We start from the raw sequence: 18,036 nt of genomic DNA, 5'->3' as shown, positions 1-18,036 counted from the left end.
ACTAGGGTAATCTGCTTTGTTCTGTTTGCTATCTCTTCTAACCGCTTAAAACCTACCTCTTGTAGTTAATCATCTTGTTTCTTGTTTATACCACAACCCAGTTTGTAGTATAAATTAGTAACTGGGAGGAGGGGCAAAGAGTTGTTCATACCTCTCTCGACATCGAGGGAGGGGGCGAATGTCATAAAACCTTTGGGTCCGTACTCCAAAGGAGTTGGGCACCAGAGAACTGGGACAAGGCCCTTCAGCTGAGTCTTCCCAGAGCTGATTTCAGTGTCTGTGTCTTTCTGCAGCTGGGTGTGGCCCTGCCTGTGTGTATGGCTGGAAGAGGCTTGTGAGCCGAGCCCAACAAGACAAGGTAACGGGGGCCCAGGCTGGCAGAACAGGCGGGCTCAGTGATAAGCCAGGACATCAGGTGGCACCTCAAAGGGGGGCAACCCATCACGCTGGGGACTGGCCAAATCCAGTGGGCAAGGGGCATGGTGGGTGCCTTTTGTAACTCAAGAGAGGATGTTTTTAAGATGCTCTAGTTTAAACAGGAATTATTTGGGGGCAGGTCTCTGGCCTGTGTTATACAGGAGGTCACAGTGGGGAGGTCCCGTCTGGCCTTAGAATCCATGCCTCATCCGGAGAAGGATGGATACTGCATGTGGACAGGGCAGTAGCTGAGAGATCAGAGGAGGGCTCTTGGTACCTGTTCATTGCCCTTGAGAAAGGTGTTGATGTAGTCTAGGGTCTCTTTCTCCTGCGAGTCTGGCCCCATAAAACAGGAGGCATTCCCAGGTGATGGTGAATCTGATCAAAGACAGAGCAGTGGTCATACCTGGGGCTGCCAAGCTGCAGGCTGGGTGACAGAGATCTTAGCAGAAACCCTTGCCCCCGGCTCCCACCCCAGCAGGGTAGCAGCCCCGATGCACAACAGGGTCTGGCACAGCCATCCCTGGTTTCCCGAACTCTTTGCTGCTCAGCCCAGCAAAGATCCAGTCAGAGCCCTGGTTCCCAGCAGCCACCCCACTTCCCTGCCCGCACCCAGCATGCAGCACCACACCTGGAAGGAGGCATGATGTCAGGCTCTGAGTGGTGTCCCCATTCTCCGGGCCATTGCTGGAGGGGGCAGAGGGACTGGCAGTGAATCGCTCTGCTCCCCGCTGCGGGAGAGGGAGGGGCTACCCAGTCTGCGCAGGATACGGGGACTCAGGGCCTGCCCGTTCTGTTTCCTCTGACTGCTTCCCCTGCCATCGACAGCCATGGGGTGTAACCTGGGCAAGCCCTGGGCTCCCATCATCAACCCCCACACCCAAATGCCCTGTGCTGTGCCATGTGTCACCCCCCTGCAAAGGAGCCAGCAGATGGGGCTGCAACATCAGGGGGCATCTCATGCTTTGGCCGGCGCCCTTCAATCCTAGGCTTAACAACCCACCATGCACAGAGCATCCCCTTCGACTGGTGGAAAACATCTTCCGACCCTGTGTGTGACGGATCGGGGTGGGCAATTCAGTCAGTCTCCACCTGATGCTTCTGCTGCCGCCCCTAATGCCCCGATCAGATGTAGGGGCTGCAGCTGCTGCCAGCAGGAGGGGCCATTCCCCCCTGCCTGGGTTTTCCTGTCTCTCCATCTCATGGCAGCCCAGAGTTGTACAAAGGTGATGGAGTCTTCTCCCTCCACTGACACCCTGGTCTTGCAACCCCAACCCCCAGGGGGCAAGCCCCACCGCAATGCAGGGCCATGGCCCCGGCCATTTTTGCAGCCCCTCCGCCCACCCAGGAGGCACCCACTCACCAGCATGGAAGGGCTGAGGCACACACAGCTCCTGCTGCTGCTGTGGGCTCTTCCGCGGACTCTTCCTTCGAGGAGGTCTCGTCTCCTCCCAGGCACGGATGGGCTTCAAGGGGACCTTGCGGACTTCCTCAGCCATCCTGCAAGAAGCCAGGACAAGGCATTGCTTGTGAGAGGCGACTGCCCCGTTCAGCATCAGGGCCAGTCCACGTATGGCCGTTCCACCAGTGCCTACAGCTGCCAGCAGGGAAACAAGCCAATGGATGTGCTCAAAGTCACCCAGGCAGTCAGCAGTACAGGCAGGATTAGAACCCAGGTCTCCGGACTCCCAGGCCCATCCCGCAGGCCAAACGGCCTCCCCCGGGTCACTCCCGCCTCTCCTTCTGCTGGTTCACAAACTGCCCAGCAGACAGGCTGCATCCAACCACTCAGGATTCTTCCTGCCCAGGGAAATTACCCTGATCCCTTCCCCCGGGAATATTGGGGCCGTGGCAGGTCTCAGGTGGGGGAGGGAAGTGGGGTGTGGTGCGGGGGGCGGGCTGGTGAGCAGCAGGAGTTGCTCTGACCCCACCGTGAAGGGGAAGGAGCAGAAGGCGGGAGAGCAGCAGGCAGGCAGGCTGTGCCGGGGCAGAGCTTTGTGGCGATTTCGTAGCTCGTCTCTCCAAGGCCTGTGTGGCAGCAGCCGCTGCAGAGAATCCCAGGCCTGATTCCCCCCACGCTGGGTCTCCTGAATGACCCCTCCCCTGGGGGGCTCCATTCCTCACCCAGTGTCTCCTGCTGACTCTGCAGCAGCTGCACGGCAGGCGTCCTAAGGCACCTCTAGTCCTCTCCAGAGCTCAGGGGGACTGTCCTGGCATCGGACTGTCCTGGTGAATGGAACAATGGCTCCGGGCAGACGGAGAATGCCTGTTCCCCCGGCAACCTCAGTGCCATTCCCTCTGGAAGTGATGGTGTCCGCAAGGGTGCTGGAGGTGGTCAGGCTTCGTGGTTGGAGCTGGACTCAGGAGGCCGGGGCATGGGTGGAGCGAGGCTGGAGCGAGAGCAGGGCTGGAGTAGGACGAGGGGCAGGGCCACCAGCTACCTCCTGGTCTGGGCACTTACCTGGCCCCACCATGCCAGTGGCTGAGCACACGGGTGTTGTGGTATTTAGGCTCTCAACCCCCCCGCAGAGCAAGGACCTGCTCTCCCTCGTTAGCTGAGGCCAGGGGCGGCGGGGACTCATCTGATCTCATGCAGAAGACTTACAGAGGAGCGGGGAACTGAACACAGCTCTCCTGGGTCCCAGCCCAATGCCTCATCTAACCACCTGTGCCGCCTTCCCGTGCCGTGCCACCAGCCCTGCCAAACCCTCCTCCTTGTCTCCATCCCCTCCGGGCTCAACTGGTGCGACCCCTTCTGTCGAGCCGCCCCGGGCTCCCTCCTGTGCGCATGCCGGTGCCAACTTCCTCACTGGCACCAGGCTAGACAGCCGGCACCAGGGCACTTGGCAGACATGCACCGCCCAGCCAGGAGCTCGGGGAAGGCTCGGTGTGGTTGGCGATGCAGTGGAAAAGCAGAAGTGGGCAATAGAAGATTCTTCTACCTGGAGTCAGGAGTGGGCAGAAACCTGCGCGTAAATGGGCCACCCACTTTCTGCTGCCGGTGGCGGAGCTGGAACTGCTGGCTCAGCGTTCCCCAGCGGCACCTGCCAGCTCTCGCTCTGCCAGAGCCAAGCCTGGCAGTGAGGGGATGAGGCTGTGCCAGCCAGCAGGGGCGTGTCACAATGGGCAGGCGAGTCACAGGCCAGCCAATGTGTGACTCCCCAGCCATGGGATGCCCCAGCCCAGACTTGCTCTGGCCTCGCCAAGGCTTTAGAGCCTGTCCTTCCCCACCAGGGCCATGGCAGGGAACTTCCGCTCCCCACAGTCACAGACGTTAGGCCGGAAGGGACGGCTGGGCTCCTCCAGTCCCAGCTCCTGCAGACCCGAGGCCAGAGCCCCTCCCTGCATCCATGCTATTGGAGCCAGGGGGTCTCTGGATCCCTGAGTGGGAGAATCACTTCCATCCCAGCTCCTCCTTCTCGTAACAGTGCAGAACGGGGATTCATGAACTCTCCCCACCCATAGCTCCCAGCCCACATGGGAGGCTCTTTCCACTTTCCCAAGCTGCCGGGTGCTTTGGCCATGGGGTGTAAAATGGTCCCATCTCTGCTTCCTCTCCCACCGCTGCAACGACGCAGAAGCTGCTTTAATAGCAGCCTCCTCCTCCCACCCAACTGAGTCTCAGACCTTGCTAATGCTCAGTGCCATGACAGCCCCAGGAGACGATTGCTGTGGCATGTGACGAAGTGGGACTCTTCTTAATGTTTCCTCTGAATAGTGTGGGGGTGCCTCAGTTTCCCCTATGCAGGTCTTAAGTATCTAGGTGGTGGGGTAAGGGTGTATGATCATTGCAGAGCCCTAGAGGGCAGGTATGTGCAGGGGTCTGGACACAGAGAATGGCCGACACCCTATTTCCTGGGTGCTGATGGCCTGGCCCTTCCCCCCTACAAGGTGAAAGCTAAAAGGGTTGGAGAAAAAAGGAATCAGGTGACCTCCTGGCCCGGGAAAGGGACAAAACCCAGAGGAGGAGTGGCTGGAGAGAGTTTCAGTTGAGGCTGGCTGGGGACATGGAGTGAAGTACAGACCTGGTTGTCTGACTCACTACCTCCCAAAATGGACTCAGCTGAGGGGTCCTGTTCTCTGCACCTACATGCTCTGTGTTAGACCATGTTCCTGTCATCTAATAAACCTTCTGTTTTACTGGCTGGCTGAGAGTCACGTCTGACTGCGGAGCTGGGGTGCAGGACCCTCCGGCTTCCCTAGGAGCCTGCCTGGACGGGCTCGCTGTGGGAAGCTCACGGAGGAGCAGAGGATGCTGAATGCTCAGAGGTCAGACCCAGGAAGGTGGAAGCTTTGTGAGCTGTTTGCCCTGCAGACAGGCTGTTCACAGAAAGGAGACTTCCCCAGAGTCCTGACTGACTTCGTAGGGAGCAGTTCCAGAGCGTCGCCCGGGGACTCCGTGACACGGGGGTCTCGGCCAGGGGGAGGCAGTGACTCCTAGAAGCAGGGAAAGCAGCAGCACCGTAGATCAGGGAGGTCTTGCAATGCCAGTGGCTGCCTGGGGTCTGGCACCCCAGGCACTCAGAGCAGACTGTCAAAGGCCAAACCCCTCTCACCACCGGCTCTGTAGCTCCCCCTTGCTTTCGGTCTGTCTTAGGCACCATCCTGGCCCTCATCCCCCTGGCATCCGAGCACTGCCCATTGCATTTATTCTAACTGCCCCCTTCAGGGCAGGGTCTGGCAGCTACCTCAACTGCACAGACAGGGAACTACAGCACAGAGGGAAGAAGGGACTTGCTTGAAGACAAACAGAGCATCTGTGGCAGAGCTGGGAAATGAACATGGGTCTCCTGGGTTCCAGGATGGCACCTGCTCTTTCAACCTCCTGCCCCCTTCGTCCCTGGTTCAGTGGGAGCTGTGGGAGCTCTCTGGGGCATAGGAGCTGGCTGGTGCCCAGATGGAGCTACGTTGCCTATTGCACAGATCTCGCTTTTCCCGAACATTGAAAATGCTGCTCCAACCATACCAGGGCCCGCCAGGATCCTTGCAGCTGGTCCGTGCTAAATTGTGAACTGTGCCCTGGCCTCCCAGAGCGGGGCAATGGGAGAGGGTCGGGCTGGTGCAAGGCCCTGCTGGATTACGGCTCACACGTACGGGGTCCCAGTGCTACAGAGCTCTGTGCGGGGGCAGAGCTTTGTGGGGGTTTCACAGCTCCTCTCTCCAAGGCCTGTGTGGGAGCAGCCGCTGCAGAGAATCCCAGGCCTGATTCCCCCCACGCTGGGTCTCCTGAATGGCCCCTGCCCTGGGGGGCTCCATTCCTCACCCAGTGTTTTCTGCTGACTCTGCAGCAGCTGCACGGCAGGCGTCCTAAGGCACCTCTAGTCCTCTCCAGAGCTCAGGGGGACTGTCCTGGCATCAGACTGTCCTGGTGAATGGAACAATGGCTCCAGGCAACCGGAGAATGCCTGTTCCCCCAGCAACCTCAGTGTCTGGGCACTTACCTGGCCCCATCATGCCAGTGGTTTAGCACACGGGTGTTGTGGTATTTAGGCTCTCAACCCCTCCTCCGCAGAGGAGGGACGTGCTCTCCCTTGTTAGCTGAGGCCCAGAGCGGCGGGGACTCACCTGATTTCACGCAGAAGACTTACAGAGGAGCGGGGAACTGAACACAGCTCTCCTGGGTCCCAGCCCAATGCCTCATCTAACCACCTGTGCCGCCTTCCCGTGCCAGGCCACCAGCCCTGCTAAACCCTCCTCCTTGTCTCCGTCCCCTCCGGGCTCGACTGGTGCCACCCCTTCTGTCGAGCCGCCCCGGGCTCCCTCCTGTGCGCATGCCGGTGCCCACTTCCTCACTGGCACCAGGCTAGACCGCCGGCACCGGGGCACTTGGCAGACGTGCGCCGCCCAGCCAGGAGCTCGGGGAAGCCTCGGTGTGGTTGGCGATGCAATGGAAAAGCAGAGGTGGGCAATAGAAGATTCTCCTACCTGGAGTCAGGAGTGGGCAGAAGCCTGCGCGTAAATGGGCCACCCACTTTCTGCTGCCGGTGGCGGAGCTGGAACTGCTGGCTCAGCGTTCCCCAGCGGCACCTGCCAGCTCTCGCTCTGCCAGAGCCAAGCCTGGCAGTGAGGGGATGAGGCTGTGCCAGCCAGCAGGGGCGTGTCACAATGGGCAGGCGAGTCACAGGCCAGCCAATGTGTGACTCCCCAGCCATGGGATGCCCCAGCCCAAACTTGCTCTGGCCTCGCCACGGCTTTAGAGCCTGTTCTTCCCCACCGGGGTCATGGGAGGGACCTTCCGCTGTTATACCAATAAAATAAAAACCAACAGGATCTCATGAAAGGGAAAAAGGCAAAATACCACATTTATTGTGAATACAGAAAGAATCATAGTAAGCACTTAGTTATCGCTATAACATTCCATTCAATCTCATATTTAGTCACACATTCATTCATACAAACACACACACACAGGTTCTGCAAGGTTGTTATCATAGTTACCAGCCTTAGAGTTGCTCATGCCAAGCCACTGGCCAGGTGGCCTGGACATGAGGAGGGAGCAGGGCCTTGTCAGATGCTCATCTGATGTTCCTGGAAGTTGGTTTGCAGAATCAGACCCCAAAGTTCTCACTTTTTAGAGTCTATTTTTATAGGAATTTCTTCCTATGCCAGTCTATGGGAATTCCTTCATCATGCTGTTGCTGAATCAATCAGCAGATAGCACATCCACGCTGCTAGATGTTATCTTGTTCTTTGGTTCTCCCATTCTTGAGGCTGTTGGGTGTATTCCAGTCTGCCCTCCGGGGGTCCTCTGGTTCCATCCCGGTTCCTCCTTCTCGTAACAGTGCAGAACGGGGATTCATGAACTCACCCCACCCCCAGCTCCCAGCCCACAGGGGAGGCTCTTTCCACTTTCCCAAGCTGCCGGGTGCTTTGGCCATGGGGTGTAAAATGGTCCCATCTCTGCTTCCTCGCCCATCGCTGCAACGACACGAAGCTGCTTTAATAGGAGATGCTGCCAGCTGCAGGGTGAGGGGGGGAATGGCTGTGGGGAGACAGATGGGTCTCCCTCAGCTGCGGACGCTCCTATATGTGCTATTCCCCTCCCCACACACCCTGCTGTGGGGGAGGTTGGAGAGGGGCTGCTCAAGGACCGGCCTAGAACAGGACACCTCCTCCCAGTTCTGAACATAGGAGAAGCCCGGCCCACTGGACTCAGTGCCAGGGTCCCAGGGATGCCGATGGGCTGTGGGTCAGGGAATCAGGGTGAGATTCTTCAGAGCTCAGACCCAACGTGATCTCAGCGTGCTGAGCGCTGGGGGAATTAGGCCTGAACACAGTCACTCTTAGGGTTGCCAGGCATCCGGTTTTCTCTTTCGAAAAGAGACCCTGGCGGCTCCGGTCAGCACTGCCAACTGGGCCGTTAAAAGTCTGGTTGGTGGCAGAGGGATGAGGAGGGGGCCTGCAGCAGCTCTCTCTGTGGAGCTCGGGGGCGGTGCGAGCCCCCACTGGCAGGGGGTGGATCCCAGCGGAGGGGCTGGGAAAGGCATTCGGCTGCAGGCTGGGGCCGGCAGGGTTAACCCCCGGCAGCAGTCTCTGCGGTGGCCAGGGGTTCCCTGCTGAGCGGGCTGTGGCCTTTAGGAAGTGCCTTCAGCCCCCGCCCTGCCCGGCCCACTGCTCCCCAGCTGTTGGGAGCTGAGAGAGGAGGGGTCAGCCACCTGTCCTGGGGCCCACACCTGCTCCCTGTGGGGCTACTGTGCTGGGTTCAACTCGGGACCATGCGGCCAGCAGGTAAGGAGCTGTGGGCAGGTCACTCTCCTCCCGGGGATGAATGGGCTGCGTGGAAGCATGGGGTAAAATTGGGCTGCTCTGCTTGGGAACGGGTCCAAACAGAGTCGGGCAGCAGCTGAGTGTGGAGGCCCCAGCCAGCAGCCGGGCTGTGGGGGAGAATGAAGGAGAGGGGTTGGGGGTCACTGCAAATGGCAGGAGGAGGAGGGGGGGCCTGCATCAGCTCTCTCCCTAGAGCTGCTGTGATTTGCACTATGCTGGGGGAGCAGCGAGCCAGGGGCAGCAGTGGGATGGGTGTGTCACTAGCGGGGAATTCTCTCCCCCCCTCCCCCCCACATTCCAGAGAACAGGAAAAACTTTTGTCCTCACCGAGCCAGGTGTCCAGGATTCATGGCTGTTAGAGCAGCCTCTGACACCCGGGAAATGCCAGGGCCGTGCTGGTGTGGCTGCTATTTAAGGGGCCACCTGACATCAATGCCTCCCAGACCCCCACAAACCACACCAGCCAGAGCCACCCGGAGCCTGCCCTCCAAGCCCCCTCCCGGGCCCCAACCCCCTGCAACAACTCAGAGCCCCCTCACACACCCATACTCCCTCCTGGAGCCTGCACCCCACATTCCCTCCCACACCCGAATTCCTTCCCGGACTCCACACTCCTCTCCCACACTCCGAACCCCTTGGCCCCAACCTAGAGCTCCCTCATACACCCCAAGCCCTTCATACCCAGCCCCACCCCAGACCCCGCACCCCAGCTGGAGCCCTCATCTTTCCCCCCACACCTCAACCCCCTGCCCTAGCCCAGAGCTCCCTCCCGCACTCCAAACCCCTTGGCCCCAGGCTGGAGCACCCTCCTACACCCTGAGCCCCTCATCCCTAGCCCCACCCAGAACCCACACCTCCAGCTGGATCCCTCACTCCCCCACAAACGCCAATCCCCTGCCCCAGCCCTGGTGAAAGTGAGCGAGGGTGGGGAAGAGTGAGAGACGGACGAGGGGGGATGCAGTTAGTGGGGGTGGGTCCGCGGGGAAGGGATGGGGGAGGGGGAGGGGCTTCGGGGCAGCGGCGGGGCAAGGATGTTCAATTTTCTGAAACTAGAAAGTTGGCAACCCTCGTCACTCACCTTCCTGAGACGCTGGATCCTCAGGGCTGGGGCCGGTGCTCGGGATCAGCTTCTGGCCTGGGCAAAAAACACAGACAACATCAGGGACGTTCAGCGGTTCAGTGGCCAGCCAAGCAGAGATCATCCCAGAGACGCAGCTGCTACAAATCCCTAGACCATGTCTCTCCAAAGGAGCCTCAGACACACTGGGCCAAATCCCAGCTGGGGTAAATTGGTCCCACTCTACTGGAGTCAATGGGCCAGATCTCCAGCTGGTGCAGATCAGCCCTGCTCCATTGACATCAGTGGGCCAGATTCCCATCTGGTGTAATCATAATTAATAATCATAATGCACTAGCACATGACAGTCAAATCCAGGTCAGGTCTCATTGAGCTGGTAGCTTTACAGACATGATAAATGTCAATCCCTACCCACAACGATCATGAGTGGATGAGAAAGAGAAACTGGCCAAGAGGTGGGCTTGGAAAATGGAGTTAGAAATCTAATAAGAACATAAAAACAGCCAGACTTGATCAGACCAATAGTCCATCTAGCCCAGTATCCTGTCTTCTGACCGGGGCCAATGCCAGGTGCTTCAGAGGGAATGAGCAGAACAGGACAATTCATGAGTGATCCATCCCCTGTCATCCTCTCCCAGCTACTGGCAGTCAGAGGTTTAGAAACACCCAGATCATGGCTAATAGCCATTGATGGACCTAACCTCCAGGAACTTATCTCATACTTTTTTCAACCCAGTTATCCTTTTGGCCTTCACAACATCCACACGTTCCATGGCAGAAGCCCACACAATTATAAAATGCCTGACACCATCCAGCTGTTCCCTTCCCCCTCCTCACATTGTGTTGGGGTCCAACAACTCACCTGGTATATTCAGTGTCTGGAGGAGACTGAGACGAGAATTTTTCACCTGGTTCTGGTCGTTCCTGTACTGGTACATACATCGAAACTGGCCTGAGCTCTGCACAGAGATGTCATGTTGATACAGTGACCGGCCTGGCATGACCTTTTGGCTTGATATTTCTTTACCATCCTGACAGAAAATAACTAAAGCAGCTAAAGTCTTGAGACGAAGGTGACACTGAGCCGAAATGCAGTCCCCGACCTGAGCTGAAGAGGTGCTCAGAGACAATTTAGGAGAAGGGAAGTCACCTGCAACAAGAAAGAGAGACTAAGGGTACATCCACATGGCAAAAACCCAATGTGACAGCAAGTCTCAGAGGACAGGGCAACTGACTCAGACTCATAGTCACGCAAGGGGGCTAAAATTGAAGTGTAGACACTCTCGCTGTAGTGTGGACACAGGCTAGCACCACTTGAGGACCACGAGTACCACTAGTCCTCCAGTGCCTTCCCACAGTTCCCGCCGTGTGCCCAGAAACGTCAGACTGGCAAAGAATTCATAGCACATCTCCGTTTTCTGCAGCTCTCCGAGCCGTGGGCCGTGCCCCAAGAAGCTGTACATAGCCTCACACTGGAGGGAGAGCAGAATCCGTGTGGGCACAGCAGTGTGCCTGTTCTCGCACGAGCTCCGCTAACTCGAGAGGAGTCACTGAGTGCGGATAACTCGAGTTAGCTCTGCAGTGAAGGCAGAGCCAGGCAGGGAACGAAGCATTAGTGATGGATTAGTGAGAAGTACGCTTGGCTGATTGAAAGAGTCGTTTCTCTTCACGTTGGAATTAAAATAAATACAGTGCAACACAGGAGATTGAAGACAAATTCATTCTAACAGGTTTCAGAGTAACAGCCGTGTTAGTCTGTATTCGTCTCTAAGGTGCCACAAGTACTCCGTTTCTTTTTGCAAATTCATTCTAGTGCAGTGCCCTGGTCTCATCAATACACTCCTCTATTAGCACCGACTCTGCCAAGATTTACACATGGAAAGTTTGTTAAACATGTATCAACTGGGCCAGATCCCTGGCTCATGTAAATCAGCCCTGCTCCATTGGAGTCAACAGAGGTATTCTGATTTATGCCTGCTGAGGATTTGGCCAAGATGGGTTCCACTTCCAGTAAAGTTTAAGGTCTGTCACTGTGGGAAGTTCCATTTACAGTGCGATTACCAGGATTTCAGGCAGGAATCGTGCAAGAGGCATTGCCCACCCATCCGCCTCCTACACTTCCCCAGCTGCCCTCCCGTTGCCATTGTCTGGGGGTTTCACTCCTTTCTATGTCTCCCCTTCTTCCATGTCTCTTGTGCTCTCACTCACCTGGGGAGCTGCAGGGCTCCTGGCCTGTCACCCCAGCACCTGCACCAGACAGGAGAGGGGGTGAGTGGCAGACACAGCAGCTCTAACTATATTAATGTCACGCCAGCTACACTGGGGTGACATTAATATTAATAATTAAGCCAAGACAAGCCAGAAAATCCCAACTCAGGATAATGTTGCAAGACCCATACACGCCGATCCCACAATTGGAGCCATCTGTGGGCCCTGGTCTCACCATGGCTATCGATGGAAAGCCCCAAGTGGGAATCTTACAAAGTTTGAATATTTGCAAGGCAGGATTAAAGTTTCCATTAACGTCTAAGAAATTTGTTCTAATAGTAAAACGCTCCTCACCATGTAACCTGCTGAAAACAAAGAACACGAACATTCATGATCTTCAAAACATTTTCGCACTCTCTTTACTTTCCTAATCAGCTTCAACTCTTTGTCCTCGTCCCTGAAATGAGCTCCGCACAGCCAGTCCTAACCCTGTCATTTCCAGGTTTGTAACCTCAATAGCATCCTTTTAATGCAGGTCCATTCTATGTACTATTAAAGATCTGCTCACCGGCTCAGACTTTCAGAGCTGTATAGGTGATTTGGATGCTCAGTTGCCATGAATTTGAACAAAGTGTCCAAATCCCGTAGGCAGCTTTGAAAACCTCAGCCATAGGTTGTAATATATATGTGAGTACAATACACACACACAGGGACATTAGATATTAAATAAAATAGCTAGATATCAAAACAATGTTCTGAGCATTAAATATTCTCTCAGAAATTGGTAAGAAACTTTGGCCATGAATTTCAAACCAGTTTTTAAACCCAACATGAAATAACTGCTTAGAGCTCAGTAGAACATCAACGTGCAGCTGTTCTTTTAAACCATTTTTACCATAACTTCCCCTCCAGGCTGTTCCCCATGTCCCCCCAGCACAGGCAGACCTATAAACCTGCCTGCCCCTAAACCGCTAGGCAGAGGGCTCACTGCAAACTCACAGAGCAGCCACAGCAGGATCATGGGGTGATTGAGAGCCGGCGACTCAGCCTGAATATCCCACAGCAGCATCGAGTCTACATCTCTGATGAACAGCCACTGGGGCTCTGTGCCCCAGGTCCCTCCTTCTCCCCTCCTTCTTCCGGCCCGGACAGGCTCTGGGCTCTTGTAGCGTGTCTCAGGGAGGCCCTGATGTGTCTGTGGCCAGAGGGGCCCTCCCTCATGAGATGAGAATGGAAACATTATTCACCATCCCCCCCAACACACGTCCGGTCTCTGCATCGGGGAGAGCTGGACCCCCTAGTTTCTCATTGGAACCTCCCTGTGACAGGCTCAGTCCTGCTGAGCCCAAACTAGTGAATTTCTAAATCCATTCCCAGGAAAAGGGCAAATTCCTCTTGACAATTTCCACTATTTTACCACTAGCTCCAGCTGTCCCCTGAGACGGGAGACACAAGGGCGTGTTGTTGGTGTGAGCTGGTGTCTGTCTCGGCGTCTCCACCCTCCACAGCCTGCCGCATGCACCACTGCCAGGGCGGGCGTTGTGTGTGGGGGTGAATTTATCACCAAATGATGCACAGGGTCATTAACATCTGTTCTGAGCTCCCAGCCTGCTCTGGCAGTGTGAGCTCTCACTCCACTGGCCTCTTCACTGCGCACCCTCAGCCCTGCCCCCAGGGGCCGTGTGTCCCTGTCACACTGACCCAGGCCTGCCCGGCCCAGGCATAGGGCTCAGGCAGACACTGTGCCTGCAGAACAACCAGACATGGAGAGGGAAGGAATGAAAACCCAGCATGCCCCAGGTGTTCAGGTGAAGGGGACCTGAGACACTGGCATCCCTCCCACCTCCTACACTGCAACTTGAGACCATTATGCCTTGTTCTGTCATCTGCCACCACTGAGAACAGACTAGATCCATCCTCTTTGCAACCCCCTTTCAGGTAGTTGAAAGCAGCTATCAAATCCCCCCTCAATCTTCTCTTCGGCAGACTAAACAATCCCAGTTCCCTCAGCCTCTCCTCATAAGTCATGTGTTCCAGCCCCTCATCATTTTTGTTGCCTTCCACTGGATGCTTTCCCATTTGTTCACATCCTTCTTGAAGTGTGGGGCCCAAACTAGACACAGTACTCCACATGAGGCCTCACCAATGTCAAATAGAGAGGAACGATCATGTCCCTCGATCTGCTGGCAATGCCCCTACTTATACAGCCCCAAATGCCGTTAGCCTTCTTGGCAACAACGGCACACTGTTGACTCATACCCAGCTTCTCGTGGACTGTAACCGCGAGGTCCTTTTCTGCAGAACTGCTGCTTAGCCATTCGGTCCCTAGTCTGTAGCGGTGCACGTGATTCTTCTGTCCTAAGTGCAGGACCCTGCACTTATCCTTATTGAACCTCATCAGATTTCTTTTGGCCCAATCCTCCAATTTGTCTAGGTCCCTCTGTATCCTATCCCTGCCTCCAGCGTATCTACCACTCCTCCTAGTTTAGTATCATCCACAAATTTGCTTAGAGTGCAATCCACACCATCCTCCAGATCATTTATGAAGATATTGAACAAAACCGGCCCCAGGACCGACCCCTGGGGCACTCCACTTGACACCGGCTGCCAACTAGACATGGAGTCATTGATCACTACCCGTTGAGCCTGACAATCTAGCCAACTTTCTACCCACCTTATAGTGCATTCATCCAGCCCATACTTCTTTAGCTTGCTGACAAGAATACTGTGGGAGACCGTGTCAAAAGCTATGCTAAAGTCAAGAAACAATACATCCACTGCTTTCCCTTCATCCACAGAACCAGTAATCTCATCATAGAAGGCGATTAGATTAGTCAGGCATGACCTTCATGGATTGGTGAATCCATGCTGACTGTTCCTGATCACTTTCCTCTCATGTAAGTGCTTCAGGATTGATTCTTTGCTCCATGATTTTTCCGGGGACAGATCATGGCTAATAGCCATTGATGGACCTAACCTCCGGGAACTTATCTCATACTTTTTTTCAACCCAGTTATCCTTTTGGCCTTCACAACCTCCCTGGAACAAGTTCCACAGGTTGACTGTATGTTGTGTGAAGAAATACTTTATCTTTGTTTTGAATCTGCTGTCTATTCATTTCATCTTGTGACCCCTGGTTCTTCTGTTATGTGAAGGGATAATAACACTTCCTTACTCCCTTTCCTCACACCATTCATGAGTTTATAGACCTTCTAACACATTGATGAGGCCTGATTTCCCTTTATAAAAGCTGTGTTGATTCTCCCCAACATATTGTGTTCATCTATGTGTCTGATAATTCTGTTCTTTACTATAGTTTCAACCAATTGGCCTAGTACCGAAGTCAGGCTTACCACCTTGTAATTGCCAGGATCGCCTTCAGAGACTTTTTTAAAAAATCAGCATTAGATTAGCTACCCTCCAGTCACCTGGTCCAGAGGCTGATTTAAGCAATAGGGTACATATCACAGCTAGTAATTCTGCAGTTTCATATTTGAAAATCTCAGCCATAGGGATTATTGTACATTAGCATAATGACAAACAATTTATATAACCCCCGGGGTATTAGTTGTACTGTAGAGCAAGGGATTGTTGCAAACATCTCCTGAGCGCTAAATATTCTCTCCAACCTGCCTCAGAAAACTTGTGCCAGGAATTTATACCCAGCTTCTCACTCCTCCTGCACTGTGTGGCTCCCAGTGACCCATCCCCACATTCCTGCTATTCCCCACTTGTGATGGTCACCCAGCCCGGTTCCCATGTTCCCCCGGTCCAGGCAGAGCCATAAGCCTGCCTCTCCCCCTGCTCCCCAACTCCCGGAGACCCCTTTCCCAGTCCATTGGAAGGGAGCTCTCCCCAAACTCACAGAGCAGCCACAGCAGGATCATGGGGAGTGGGAGCCAGGCACGAAGCCGGGGACCCTGCAGCAGCATCTGGGCCTCCAAAGAGAATCCATCGTGGCTCTGTGCCCCCAGTCCCCTCCTTCTCACCACAGGGTGGGGAGCAGAGGAACTGGATGGGCTGTGGGCTCTAGTAGAGTGTCTGGAAGCAGCCCTGACGTGTGTCTGTAGCCAGAGGGGCCCTCCCCCACTGAGGCAAGATGGAAACAACTCTCAGATGTTTCTCTTGTGAGGCTCAGGATGGGCTGTGTCTTGGAGTGTCAGACACGCTGGTTCCCCAGACACAGCCCTCCCCCATATGACAGGCACAGGGTCCCCCAGGTGTGCCGGGGCAGGGCCCCCTGGATGTGACAGACACAGGATCCCCCAGGTGTGATAGGGGCAGGGTCCCCCATGTGTGATGGGGCAGGGCCTCTCAGATGTGACAGGGGCAGGGCCACCTGTATGACAGACACATGGTCCCCCAGGTGTGACAGGGGAAGGACCCCCTTGGATGTGACAGACACAGGATCTTCCAGGTATGAGAGGCGCAGGGTCTCCCCCATGTGACAGATGCAGGACACCACCACCCCCCTCCATGCAGATATGACAGGCACAGGGTCTCCCCCATGTGATAGATGCAGGGTCCCCCAGGAGTGACAGGGGCAGGGCTTCCTGGATGTGACAGGCACAGGTTCCCCCAGGTGTGACAAAGCCAGGTTAAAGGAACACCCTGCCTCTCACACTGATTTTTCTCACAGTCTAGCCCTGTGGATACACCCAGAGCCCCAAAGGGCAAAGACAGAGCAGAGACACAGAGACTTCTGGGCAAAGGGTTCCTTGTTCTTTGCAAACAACCCTCAACTCAGACAAACTCACAACACTGAACATACATCTTAGAGGATATGATCCATAAAGAGTAGTGTGTAAGATAGCTACAAGAGAGTGAGTAACTTGTCACGACTCATAATCATTGTGAGATGTTTGTATGGGTAATATTTAAGGAATAATGAATTTATTTCCAGACTTGGAGTAGAAACTAGTCACCAGGGGAGAATATGTCTCAGTAATGGCCCATTCAGATACGGGGAGCCTACTTTATTAGCTAGGAAAGGTAACTTAATCAGTGTAGACCCAGGTTTGTGGTTTATGATTTTGTTCTCTGGTATAACCATTTGTTGCCGTCACTTTCTCTTGTTTCTAGTTAAATCTTTATCCTTTCTTAAATAACCCTGCCTGGGTTTTATTGTAAGTGCTCACGAGCGCTGCATGGTTTACAGGCATGGGGGGTTAAGGTAAAACCAGTACATTGGGGTACCTTGCTCCTGTGGGGGGCAGAGGCTCTGGAATTTCTGTGAGTAGCCAGTGACAAGGGGCTAGGTATCACCAGGGAATGAATCACAGGGACTCAGGGTCTGGGCTGCACCTACTGTTAACCTGCAAGGTGTCACCCAGACAAGAGGGCCTGAGCAGCTGACAGGCTGGTGGTGTCAGGGAGCGGGGCACAAGCAAGACTTTGCATGCTGGAGGTGGGGATGGTGGTGGATGGGCAGTAACAAGGTGACTCACAGTCCTGGGTACCTCCCCGCCCACCTGTCTCACCTCCCTGCCCACCAGAATCAGTCTGTGCCCTCCCAGCCCTTCTCCATCACAGCTCAGCATTAGTATGGGCTGGGTGTAGAGAGTCTCACACACCCGTCAATATCCTCAGTGATGTCACTAGAGATGAGCTTTGTGGAACGTTTCCTCTATCAGCTAAGAGGTTAATTAGTTCTGGTTTAGAATTTGAGTTGGGCTGTGCACCCACCCGGGAGAGGAAGTAGGAAAGAACCCCCAACACGGGCCACCAGGCTCACTGGTGTAATAGGCCTGACCCACCCTGATGCAGGGAATGGGCTGGGCTGTGTCTTAAGCCAATGAAAGCAGGATGGAAAAGACCACTGGGAAGACACAAAACATGATGGCTGACTGATGTCAACAGACACCTCTCCTTCATAGGCATACTACCCTGTAAGGCACCAGATCTGGTTCAGGAGAGAACATTATGGAGGTTCATGATGTGTTTGGTGGCCACAAGAATGATTACAGGATTGGAAAACCTGTCTTATAGAGATAAACTCCAGGAGCTCAATCTATTTAGCTTAACAAAGAGAATGTTAAGGGGTGACTGGATCTCAGTCTATAAGTACCTACAGGGGGGACAAATAAGTGATAATGAGCTCTTCTGTCTAGCAGAAGAAGGTCGAACACGATCCAATGGCTGGAAGTTGAAGCTAGACAAATTCAGACTGCAAATAAAGCCTCAATTGTTAACAGTGAGAGAAATTACCAATTACCGATTACAATTTACCAGGGATCGTGATGGATTCTCCATTGCTGACCATTTTTAAATCAAGATAGGATGTTTTTGTATGAGATCTGCTCTAGGAATTACTTTGGGGCAGTTCTCTGGCCTGTGCTACACATGGAGTCAGATCAGAGGATCACAAAGGTCCCCTCTGGCCTTGGAATCTATGATTCGGTGTTGTCCCAGACACCAGGAGACCCGACTAACTTGTCTCAACCCCCCCTGCTTATGCACCTACCAGCACAGCTGAGCCCGCATATGTGGGAGGGGAGAGGTTGCCATCACTGGCTGCTGGTTTGGGCCATATCCAGTGTCACAGCCGTGCTCTAGCCTTGTGTCTA

Source organism: Lepidochelys kempii, chromosome 23 (genome assembly GCF_965140265.1).
Source record: "Lepidochelys kempii isolate rLepKem1 chromosome 23, rLepKem1.hap2, whole genome shotgun sequence".
Taxonomy (NCBI): domain Eukaryota; kingdom Metazoa; phylum Chordata; order Testudines; family Cheloniidae; genus Lepidochelys; species Lepidochelys kempii.
The sequence above is the reverse complement of the archived record's forward strand: the minus strand, read 5'-3'. Positions refer to the sequence as shown.